Source organism: Eubalaena glacialis, chromosome X, assembly GCF_028564815.1.
Source record: "Eubalaena glacialis isolate mEubGla1 chromosome X, mEubGla1.1.hap2.+ XY, whole genome shotgun sequence".
Lineage (NCBI taxonomy): Eukaryota > Metazoa > Chordata > Mammalia > Artiodactyla > Balaenidae > Eubalaena > Eubalaena glacialis.
This window is the reverse complement of record NC_083736.1, coordinates 94,096,106-94,108,976: the sequence shown is the minus strand read 5'-3', so window position 1 is coordinate 94,108,976 and position 12,871 is coordinate 94,096,106. Positions and strand designations below refer to the sequence as shown.

At 38.9% G+C, this 12,871-nt stretch overlaps 1 pseudogene; it reads right to left on the bottom strand.

Annotated features, from left to right (window-relative positions):
- Positions 1-1,264: 1,264 nt before the first annotated feature.
- On the bottom strand, positions 1,265-2,865 carry LOC133081849 (sodium/potassium-transporting ATPase subunit beta-3-like; annotated as a pseudogene).
- Positions 2,866-12,871: the final 10,006 nt, after the last annotated feature.

Genomic DNA, 12,871 nt, shown 5'->3' with positions numbered 1-12,871 from the left:
TATATTGCTTCACCTCTACAGACATCATAAGCCAGAGGGGAAGAGGGTGGGGGACTGGACGAAATAGGTGAAGGGGATTAAGAGGTACAAACTTGTAGCCATAAAATAAATAAGCCACCTGGATGTAATGTACACATAGGGAATATAGTCAATAATATTGTTATAAGTTTGTATGGTGACTGATGGTAACTGGACTTATTATGGTGATCACTTCATAATGTATAAACTATTGAATCACTATGTTGTACACCTGAAACTAATATAACATTATACGTTAATTATAACTCAATTAAAAAAAAAAAACCCAGGTTTGCTTTTTGAAAAATAACCTAGACTGAAAGAAACAATCATATCAAGTCCGTAGAAAGAGATGAAACACAGAATCAAAATGATGATCTTTTTATAGTTGCTCTCATCTCAGGGCTCATTTTTAAATAGGTTCTTAACAATTTATATTTTTTATTAGAGTCCACAGTCTGCTAAATAAAAGCAGTAATAAGATATTTCATAAAGTATCATACAATTTAAATCTTATGAACTTAATTTCATAAAAAAATTAGGTGCATATTCATACTGGCTACCTTAAAAATGCTATGTTTCATCTATGGTCTAAAATACTGTATAAGAGATTTAGTTCCACCACTAAAAACAATCCCGTCACTAGATTTTTTACATGTTTTACAACAAAAAGTTTGTGCTCTTAATCAAAAAGAACCACAGACTAATTCAGCATGTAAAAAATAATTTTACAAAAACACCAAGAAAACCTTTCAAACTCACTTTTATTTTCCTTTTTCTTCCTCACAGAACTTCTCCATACATCACATGTCTTGCAGCTATAAAGTCACTTGATGTTGGTCAGGTACCATTTTATGCCTAAACTTTGCTGGCATGAAAATGACACTTAACCAGTGTTAAATCTATAAAATATTTATATAGGGCAGCACACTAAGGTTTATACACTTGGCAATTAAACCACATAAAAATAGGACAAGACCCCCATTCCACATGTTTCGAATCAAGTGTTCACAGTCCCTATCTGGTGACTGTCCACTGATCCAAAAGGCAGCGGAGGCAACAGGCAGTTACTTCAAAGGACATTGAACACTATGACCTAGAAGCATATTATGATGTTACCCCAGTGTCATGTACCACCCTACCTTTGTCCTGGGTGGTCTCATAATTCTAGAATGGCAGGTCCAGCTGATACAAAATAAAGACAGACAACATAACATTTAGTCTGTGGAGATATCCTAACTCATCACTATGCACACACTGTGATTTTGAACACAACTCGTCCTAAAAACTTGTCAAGAACATCCTGGTGTTTTCGGTTGGGTAATCCATCTACCTTTCACTTGACTGTTACTTCTTTTATGGTACTGCAGGGTCAAAGGTGACCTAGATGGCAACTAATGGCTGTAGATACCTCACATGCAGTTTTTTCTCAGAATATGGAAAATATTTTATTCCTATAATTCCATTGGGAGGATAAGTTGATAGAGTAGCTGTGTTTTCATCCTTCGAAATACATTCTATAGTTGGTTCTTCTTAAAGCTTTAATTCAATTACTCTGTTTGTTTCCACATGAATACAAGGCTTTCCTCTGGTATAACCAAACTCAGGATCATCCACACCACCACATGCTTGAAGTAAGACAGTAAAAAACTGACATGCAACATAAATTGGACTTCTCTGTTCAAAAGGCACTTCATCAGGACAGACTGTGAGATTCTTCTGTTCTTCTAAGTCATATGGCTTTAGGTCTTCAATGTACCCTGTATAGGAATCTGGATCAGACAGATTGAATGAATATTCCACCGCAGTCACTGATTTTGGAAAAACCATAAGTCCTGGACTATCTGGTCACGATATTTTGGAACCTCATGGTTCAGATTCTGAAACATAGCCCACATTGTGAATGAGAAGAGTGCAGCCAGGAACCCATAAAAGCCTGGGTAAAAGAGCAAGATCAAACCTTTGTTTAAGGGTCTTTTCACTGTTCAAATACAAGTGCGTTTTCGTGTATGATGCGCTTGTGTGATTAACCCACTGCTGTACATTCAGTGTACAGTACACACTCAATACTCCCACTCTTTCCGACTGGTTGGGGTGGCAGCGTGAGTCACAAGACAGCTGCAGGGGTGGAAATTTCCTCTTCCTGGGAGTGGAGCAGGGTCTGGCTTCGCTGAACCGCTCAGCACCTCCGCCAGAGTCTCTCCGTACGAAGGCGCGCTGCGTACAAATAAGGCCCCGGGGGCGCTCGGGCCGCAGGCTCCGGGCTCCAGGAAGGGGTCCCCGGCTTCCCGGCGCCGCTCAGGAAGGGAGGCTCCGGCTCATTGGAGCCGTCTTAGAGGCTGCTTACCACAGCATCATTTGTCCATCTCTCTATACTGGTTGCTGAGAATGCTTTCATATATCATGAGAATTAGCCCTAATTTGCAAATATTTACTGTAACCATTTCAGACAAGCTTTGCTGGGATGTTATTGTTTTTGTTATTTGCCATAGGGCGTTTTAAATTTTTCAGTAATAGAATCATTTACAAGTAATACAGCTCACTATAAAAAATGATCGAAAAGTAATATCCTGGCCACCATCGACTGCACAGGGAGATTAGAGCATTCAGAGCTCTGGTAGTTTCGGGACACAGTGAGAAAGCTTTATGGTAATTCCAGGTTTCACTACTGAGCAGGCATTTACAAGACAGTGTCCCTGATTTACTTCACCTCTCCTAACTTCCCATAGCCTGGTCTGAATTAGGGATTTAATAAGAAGTAACCTGAATAGCTCTTAAGATCAAGGGAGATTTGGGGAGCCTGGTGCTTAAACCCTCACCCACAGGGCTCCCCAGGGCGGGAGACATGATGAAATCACAATGTCACATGAACAGTTCTGTGGACCAGTGACTGGTCCCCTCACACTTTAGGAGAGTGACATAGTGTCAGCCACTGTCTGAGTCAATGGTGCAAAGCATGGGCCTGGGCACACTGCACTCTGTATCCCCTTTGCTTTGACCCCAGGCCATGTACCTCCACCAGCCCTCTCAGCTCACAGTGATTCTCTAGGTCCTCGTAAAAGGTAAATGTCATTTTTGTTTGTTATTCACATCAGTAGTTCTCCAGCTGTGGTCCCTGAACCAGCAGCATCAGCATCACCTGGGAACCTGTTAGAAGTGCACATTCTTGGGCCTCACCCAGATGGGGCCCAGCAATTAGTGTTTACACGTCATACAGATGACACAAAGTAGTTTGAGAACCACTGCTCTAATCTAGAAATGACTGATAGAGTTTTATATGTTATCACCTCTCTGAGCCTCAGTCTTCTCAGTGGATGTGACAAAATCCCTCACTTTACCACAGTGGTGTGAGGAATAAATGGGAAATCCTTTGCAAATGGTATCTGTTGACACTTCTGTGTTGTCAGATGAATTACCTCCTGGAGCTAGGAAAAGAATGGAAAATCCTTACACTATTTCCTTTTTTTTAAAAAAAAGTGCTATAACTGATCTAAAAAAAATAAAGTCTTTTAAAAATGTGCTTTCTTTTCCTCCTTACTTTACCTTCCAGGGGACTATAATACAAAATATAGTGAGAAAATCTATTTTTAAATGTCTGGCACGCAATAAGACTTCAACAAATGTTAGTCCTGGCCTACCCTGATTTCCCTCTCACATAAAAGAGATGAGTTTGATGTAAACTACATAGAATACAGCTATCATAGACAGCATCTGGAAATGTAAGCAGTAAGTAAAATATACATATACTTGCGTAATGTATGAAGCTTTGGTGCCATGTCTTCATTGCATGAAGGAGGAGTCCTGAGGGAAGAAAATACTCCCACCATGTCCTTTCTTTAAGATTTATTTATTTATTTATTTAATTTTTGGCTGCGTTGGGTCTCCGTTGCTGTACGTGGGCTTTCTTTAGTAGCCGTGAGCTGGGGCTACTCTTCATTGCGGTGCATGGGCTTCTCACTGTGGTGGCTTCTCTTGTTGCGGGCTTCTGTAGTTATTGCTCGTGGGCTCTAGAGCACAGGCTCAGTAGTTGTGGCACATGGGCTTAGTTGCTCCACGGCATGTGGGATCTTCCCAGACCAGGGATCGAACCCATGTCCCCTGCATTGGCAGGCGGATTCTTAACCACTGTACCATCAGGGAAGTCCCATCCACCATTTCCTTTTATTCCAAGTGGTTACTTGACCCTATTAGTTTAGCTTAAGTTTGACATTGAAGAGGAATCATTTCTGCCTGATCAGTGCGGCTAGAGGTTTTGCCTGAGCCTCAGGCCTAATGCAAACATTACCAACTTGCCTAGAACACTGTCTGTAACATACCAGCCACTCAGTACATGGGAATGAACGAATGAATGACAGTGACTCCTGGGCTCAGTCTCCGGATGATCACCCATCTCCTCATGTAGAGGGCTGCAATCATGACCTCTGATAAATGGAAAGAAGCAGGTTTTGAGAACCTCTGTGTATCAGGTTTTGTTCTAGGTGTTCGAGATACACTAGTGAACAAAACAAAGTGTTCGCCCTCCATGCAGCTTACATTCTAAATTCTTAGAATATAGAGGAAGAGGCAGACAATATACACTGTAATGTCAGGTAATGATAAGTGCTATGAATGTGCATGTGGATATGAGGCTTAGCAAATAGAATTATTATTCGGCCAGCAGCTTAGAGAAATGGCTGATGCCAATTCTGAGGCATTTAATGTACAAGATAAGTCTAGAATATCTTGTCATATCATTTAGCAAAGAAGCGGTCAAAGATTACTAGGGTAAAAAAATAAAGGAATGCTGAAGTCATGTCCAAAGGACACAGGAGATAACCTGAAGAGTTTTCCACTGGCGTAAGATAAAACTTGAGCATAAAAAAAGGCTATAACAAAAAAAAAGACTATAACAGATTGAAACACATTGAACACGTTTTTTAAACTGTCAAGACAGCTCTCACAAAAAGATATAAATGACTCTTAAATATATGAAGTAAATTCAACCTTACTCATAATAAGAGAAGTATAAATAAAAACTAAAATAAGATATAATTTCTCACTTATCAGATTAGCAAAAAGTCAAAGGTTTGACCACATAGTCTTTGGTGAGGCTGTGAACAGACATTCTCAGGCTTTGATGGTGGGAATGTAAAATAGTACCACCCCAATGGAGGGGAAGTTGTCGAATCTTGCAAAATTACATAAAGCTTTTTCCCTTTGACCCTGTAATCCACTTCTAGGAATGTATCCCAAGGATACACTGGCAAAAATACAGTAAAGCATATGCAGTAGATTATTCACTGCAGTTCTATATGTAATAGCAGAAGGTTAAAAAAAAAAAAGTCCATCAATAAAGGACTGTTTGAATCAATTGCAATACACCCACATGAAGGAGTATTATGTAGCTGTAAAAAGAATGAGGAATACATACTCTATATACTACTTTGGAATGATCTCCTGGTATATTGTTAAGGTGAAAAAGACAAGATGGAGAAAAGCATGTATAGTATGCTACCATTTACCTAAAAAGGGAGAGAGAGGGATGAGTACATAGATGATAGTGATAGAGGATGATAATAGATAGAGAGAGAGAGAGATAGATTCCTGATATTAAATCAAAATAATGGGCAGACATCTGATCCACTCCCATCTTGGGCCCCAGGAGTTCAGGCTATGGGATTGGCAACAGCAAAGTAGCCCAGCTTTGTGAAGACTCCTAGGCACCCAGGCACGCATCTTCCTCACTGAAGCCACCACCAAGATTTCTAAGAAGAAGGTCAATTCAGCTAACGAGGCAGTAAAGAAAGACCCCAAGAGGAGATTCACAGGTTGTAGCCAAACCTGTTCCTTCCAAAGTTGAGACTAAGCCAAAAACAAAAGGCAACAAGAAAGAATAAACCTTCAGGAAAAATGTGCAAACAAGAGGGAAAGGAGGAGCAAAAGGGAAATCCACTGGGACTGGGGTGACTAACCAAGACACTAAAGGCTGCAAAAAAGAAGAAACAAAAAAGGAGAGCATGGCCTCTGATGCAGCAGGACGGAAAGAAACCAAGTCTTACTGGTGGTCCCAGTGCCTCCCTTCTTCAACAATATGGAGGAATGTTTTTTATCAGCTATTTAGAAAATGCAAATTTTTTAGTAGTTCCAGAAACATATTTTTAAGGAGGAAGAAATTCCACCTCATTTAAAAAACATATTTAGATAAGTGTAAATGCTTTCTTTAGGAGGTGAAATCATGTGCTGGCTGTTTATTTTTCTGTAAAGCCATAAATCAGTCAGATATTGAATGAAAGGAAGCTTTGACTGCCTTGTGTGTCAACTTAGCATTCCGTAGACTGCAGACGAGGGTAGTGTTTATATCCTGTTATAAAAAGCATAGCTAAATGGTAATTTAGAGCCACAATCATGCACTTAACATATCATAAATATTTAAAATTATTTATTCATATTGTTTTATTAATTATCATATCAGAAAGCAAGAAAGCTATCTTTCTTGCAAAGACGATTGGGGTAGTGTCAAAAGCACTCAGGAACCAACTTGAAAAGAGCTACAATGCCAATTTGAATATCATTAAGAATAATAACGGCAATGAACTCATGAATTGAAACACATCAAAAATGTTAAAAACCCATGAGTAATAATGATTCTGAAAAATATATTCATTATTATATTCAGACCAATATATTGGTCACCTTTGGAGGATGGTGCTAAGGGAATCCAAGCTGCCCCTCAGAGTGATGAAATAGCTTTCGAGAGGAATTTTTCCTTTATAGACATATCGCAACTAGTAAATGAAGGAAGAATTATAGAATTGGAATATCACCATCTTATAAACCCCCAATGAAATAATGAATCTAGGTAATGATTATCAATGACCACTAATATCACAAGGAAGAGATTCAGCCAGATATTCTGTACCTCTTGATGGAAATACACACAACTTTTATGAAATATTCCTGCCCAAAAAAATCAATCTTGAATCAGATCAAGGCTCTAGATCTACCAGTTTACAGGAAGTATAAGGAACAAAAGAATATGTTAATCAACACTTCAGAGATGTGATCAGCAAAATCCAAAATGTGAGAAACTTTACAGGATAAACAACCTGTTTTCTTCAACAAATAAATTGAAATAATAATTTTAAAATAAAAACAGAGACAGGGAACCAATGAATTGAGAGACTTAAGAGACATCCACAAAATACAATGTATGGACTTATTTGAATCCCGTTTCAAAGAAACTGTAAAAGGAAAATTAGGCATTCAGGAAAATTAGAACACTAAATGGAAATATAATGTTAAGAAATATTGTTAATTGTTTTATGAATAATAGTGATTTCTTTAAAGTCCATCCTGTTTGGATGGATTAAATACAATTGACTATAAATTGATAATTATTGAAGTTAGTTGGTGAGAATATGTTAATCTATTACTATCTACTTTTAGGTATATATGTTTGAAAAAATCCATATTAAAAAATATAAGAAGCATACATCTACAGTGTCCCTACTATAAATTCATGTCCCTACTAAGAGTTGAACTCATCATGAACATAAATGCACCATTGGTCTAGTTTGGTAGAAATGGTTCAGAAAAAGCAATAATGAGGTCAGAAAAAGAAGTATAATTAAATGAATTATGAAGGTCAAACACAGTAAGTCAAAAAACGTAAGCTAAACCCTTTAGCCATCCATAGGCACTCAAGATATTAAGAAGATAAAAGTAATACTAGAGCTTTTCAGATATTCTTGGAATTGTATTTGATTGGAGTCTTACCAGATGCATCTGGTAAGAGAATGATGATAGTGAGTTAGTTCTTCTAAAAAACCAAACTTTGATCATCTGCAGCCTCCTCTTCTGCCTTTCTTCTCTGTCTCAGTAAAAGCTGCCATCGCCTCATCCAACCAGTTGTTCAAGCCAAAAACCTAGGAATCATTGACACGTTCTTCTCCCTCATTCTCCACATCCAATTCTTTACCAAGAGCTGTTAATTTGCAAATAATTCTAAAATACTTCTACTTCTCTCCATCTCTACCTCTACCATCCTAGCAAATGTCACCATAATTTCTCATCCAAACAACTGCAATAGCCTCTCAACTCTTTCAGTCATCCCTCCACTCTTGCCCCCTCCAATCAATTCTCAGAAGTGCAGCTAGAATGTTTTCAAAATGTAAATCCTGTCAGGTTCATTTCCCTGCCTAAATCCCTGCTGTGTCTTCCCCTGGGTCTTGAGATAAATATCAGAATCCTAAACATAGTATATAAGGCCCTGCATAATCTGGTCCCTGCTACCTCTCCAGCTTCATCTTCCACCATTTTGCCTCCCACTCTCTGCAGTCCAGTCACACTGACCTTATGTTCTTCAACTGCATCACACTCCCTCGGTGTCAAGGTCTTCATGTATATGGTTACCTCTGCCTGGAACTCTTCCTCACACCCTACTTCTTGACCCCATTCTTCTGGATAACTCCTACTTATCTTTCAGATACCAACTTAATATCTCTTTCTAGAAGTCCTCTGACCCTAACTCCTCCACTCCCAGATAAGGTAAAGTGTTGACAGAGTACTTCTCCCATCATAGCCCTTATCACACCGTATTACAATTATTTGTTTAATATGCTTCTCTCCCAGTAGACTCTAAGCTCCATAAGAGAAATAATCAGGTATGACTTGTTCACTATTTTATTTCCAGCATTTAGATCATTGCATGGCACAATTTACTCAAAAAATAGTCGTTAAATGAAAGACAAATAAGTCCCTTGTTGTTTTGAGGATTTCCCTGTTCTGAAGGTGACACAACTGTTTTATTAATGTTTATTAATGAATACTGGTTTAAAAAACATCAGAAGAGTCTAAATGTTACAATATTTTCATGTCCTGATGTTCCGCCTATCCACAGACGGTGAGACATTCTATCAATAAGGCCTGTGCCTAAGAATGAGTTTATACATTATGAGTGCCTGCTGTTTAAGGTCAATTCTCCACCTGTACTCTGCATCCATTCCTGTCCAGTATCTTCAGATACTTTGCTTACATCCTTATCTCTCTTTATAGATCATTCTAATAGATCATAGTAGCATCTAAGCCTGCTCTAGTATCACTCATCTTTGAAAAGCCCTCACTTGATCCATATTCCTCTCCACCTACCACTCAAGTTCTCAACAGCTCTTGAGAGTAAAATTTTTCTAAAGAATTATCTATTCTCATTGACTCCTCTTCTTAATCTCCCATTCACTCTTCAGTGTACTCTGAAATGGCTTCTCTATCTGAAATGGAATCTCTATCACACCACTGAAACTACTCTTGTCAAGGGCACTGAAGACCTCCATGTGCCAAATCCAGTGGACACATCTCTGTTGTCTTCTTGTTTGATGCCTTAACAGTTGAATTCCTTTTTTGAAACAGTTTCCTCTCTTGAATCCTGGAGTACCACTGTCTACTAATTTTCTTCTTACTCCACTAATCACTCCTTCTCAGTTTCCTTTGCTGGATTCTTCCATATGCTGGGGTTCCTCAGGGATCTTTTCTTGACCCTCTTCTCATTTCCCACTCTATACCCTTTCCCTAAGAGGCATTCTCATGATTACAATTACAGCCTATGTACTGGTGACTCCCAAAACTATAACTCCAGCCCAATCCTCTCTGCTGAGCTTCAAATTCATATACCTGACTGCCTACTGGACATCTCCACTTGATGTTCTTCGAGTACTTCAAATTCGAACGTGTCTGATAGCAGAGTCATCATCTTCATTTTAAATGTGCTCCTCTTCCAATGTTACCTATCTCATGGGCACTACCATCCAATCACTTGCAGAAGCTAGAAAACCAGAGTAATTCTTGATTTATTCTTCCCCTCTATCCCTAATCAGCCATGAAATTCTACAGCATTAATATCTTTTGACTCTTTCCAAGTATCTTTTCCCCATCCCCAGAACCAGAAGCCCTATGAATTAAAAATATTGTGGTACTCTCATTTCTGCTCTAATTCAATAGTACTAAACTCACATGTAAGTTAAAATTAAAATAGCTTCTGACAAAGACTCCCTCCTTGACCAAACTTTAATTAGGCTTCTCTGAGCCCTCTTCTTGACTAAGACTCTACCTTGGCCTACCTTTAGCAAAGAATCCTGTTAAGACAGTTTTGCAAGAATATCCCTATCCTTGATGTCTCCTCTTAGTAATTTTCTATACACTGACCCCCTCACTCTTCTCATAGACTATAAATCCCCAGCTGTCATTGTGGTACTTGGAGTTGAGTTCAGTCTCTCTCCCTTGCTGCAATAGTCTCTCCCCTGTTGCAATAATCTTGAATGAAGTCTTCCTTACCATTTTAACAAGTGTTATAATAATTTTTCTTTGACATTTCTTCCAAATTTATTGATTATACACTTAATAATTTCATCAGAACTAATTTTTTCTTTTCCTTGGTTCCTTCACCCTTCTGGTGCCCTAAATATCAATATATGCTTAGTCTGCCTACTGGGAAATTTAACACTATTCTCTCCTACACTTTAATTCAGACTATCAACACTTACTGGCAAAGCACCATGTTTCCTATGACCATGCTGAGTTATTTGTATTTGTTGTTTCTTCTAACTGGAATCCCTTTGTCTGTCCTCCACATTTGATGGACTAACTTTAGCTTTCCTTCAAATCTCTTCTTAGACATAATTCACTTTGGGAAGCCTTCTCTACCCCAATGGTGTGCTAGAATTAACTTATCCTGACTTTCAAGAGCCTATTATGCACAACTCCATGTTCAGTGACATCAATTTGGTGGCTTGAAACTGGCCATGATGGGAGCATTTCCACCATGAAAATCAGCAAACACTAACAAATCAGGGCTTTTATTTTTCTCAGAGAACTGATTGTTAAACATTAACCAGCACACCACTGCCCTGCCTCCTCCCCACCCATCCCAAATTTGGGTTAGATGGCTCTGCTATGGGCTCTGATAATAACCCTAACACCCATCATTATGTACTGTAGGTTACTTGTCTGTGTCTCCCTCCATACTGAAATTTTCTTGAGAGTAGAGATACTATATTTCTAGAATCTTAGCCAGTACTTGGTTCACGTAAGTTACTAATTAGTGTTAGTAGTCTTTGACAGATTGTTTATCTGAATGAATGACTAGAATGCATGCTTGTTAAACACTTGCCAACCCTGGGAGAACCATTAGCAGAGATGATGGTTCTTGACTACCATCTTCAGTGATCACTTATTTGCCTGAAAAGCATGGAATCAGAGCAAGGGGACTGAGCTGGATACTTTCCATGGCCTGTGCCATCAAGCTGTGATTTGATGCAGATATTTCATCTACACCACAGGTATATGTTTGTCCTACAGAATGAACCATGCTAACCATGGTCCAGGGCTCCCTCTCTCTCTTCCCTCTCAAGCAGCAGAAAAGACTAGTGTTTGCCTGTCTGATTCACCCTCTTCTTGGCTGCTATTGTTCATCAGCCAGCATTTACGGTTAACATCAAGGGACTACAATAGCATGCAGATCCAGTAATATCTGGCATAGCAGATTTCCAAATCCACTCATATAAGGAGATAGAAATGGTACCATAAGCAGAGTTCTGGTGTAGAGGAGAACCTCTCTAAAATAGCTACGGCCAGAAGCTTGAGAGTTGTAACTCAGCTAGACATCCTTGATCTGTGACTACAAATTCCTGGATAGCTAGAAGCACCCCTGGGGATTCCAAAAATAGTTATGGCGGAATACTCCATAGTCCTGCTACTCAAAATATTATCTGAGATCAAACAGCGTCAGCACCACCTGAGAGATTGTTAGAAAAGCAGAATCTGGGACTTCCTTGGTGGTGCAGTGGTTAAGAATCCGCCTGCCAATGCAGGGGACACAGGTTCGATCCCTGGTCCAGGAAGATATCACGTGCCGCTAAGCCTGTGGGCCACAACTACTGAGCATGCATGCTACAACTACTGAAGCCCACGTGCCTAGAGCCCGTGCTCTGCAGCAAGAGAAGCCACTGCAATGAGAAGCCCGTGCACCACAAGGAGGAGTAGCTCCCGCTCGCCGCAACTAGAGAAAGCCCGTGCGCAGCAACGAAGACCCAGCACAGCCAATAAATTAAATAAATAAATAAATAAATTTATAAAAGAAAGAAAAGTAGAATCTTAGGCTCCACTCTGGACCTATTGGATTAGAGTCTGCATTTTCAGCAGATTCCTCCAGGTGATCTGAATGCATATTTAAGTTTGAAAGGCACTGATCTATAGAACATCGAATTTTCTGTAACCAAGCAGTTAGAGCCATGGAGTTTAGGGTGTTAATGCTAATGACACTTCATAATAATAAATACTATTTATGTACCATGAAGATATTTACATTCATCTGTCATTGAATGAAAAAATAACTCTACTACTTAGTCAATTAAAATCAACATGACGCTGAAGCTTGAAAGCTCACCATCTGAAAAAGAAGCACCCTAATAAACATCACAGGCTTGGGAGTTAAACAAAGCCTGGATTTGAGTCCTGCTTATTTCATTCACTTGTAGAATGATCTTGAAAGAACTACTTAACTTTTCTAAATATCCATTTCTTCATCTGTAAAATGGAGATAGTAATAGTATTTTATTTTCAGAGTGGTGGTGAGAATTAAATGCAAAAATATATATAAAATGTCTGGCATATGGTAGTTACTCATTAAATGTAAGTTCCCTCCCTCCCTGCAACCTCCTTTCTGAAAAGAAATTAAATTTAGAATAAAACAAACAGCCCAATCATGCCATGGAGAGCCTTTGGAAATTTAACAGCCAAAAGGAAAATAAGTTCTATTTTGTACATGATGTGGTAAATTCAATACCATTTCTGTGTGATGCAATGAATTGGTTTGATAGAACCT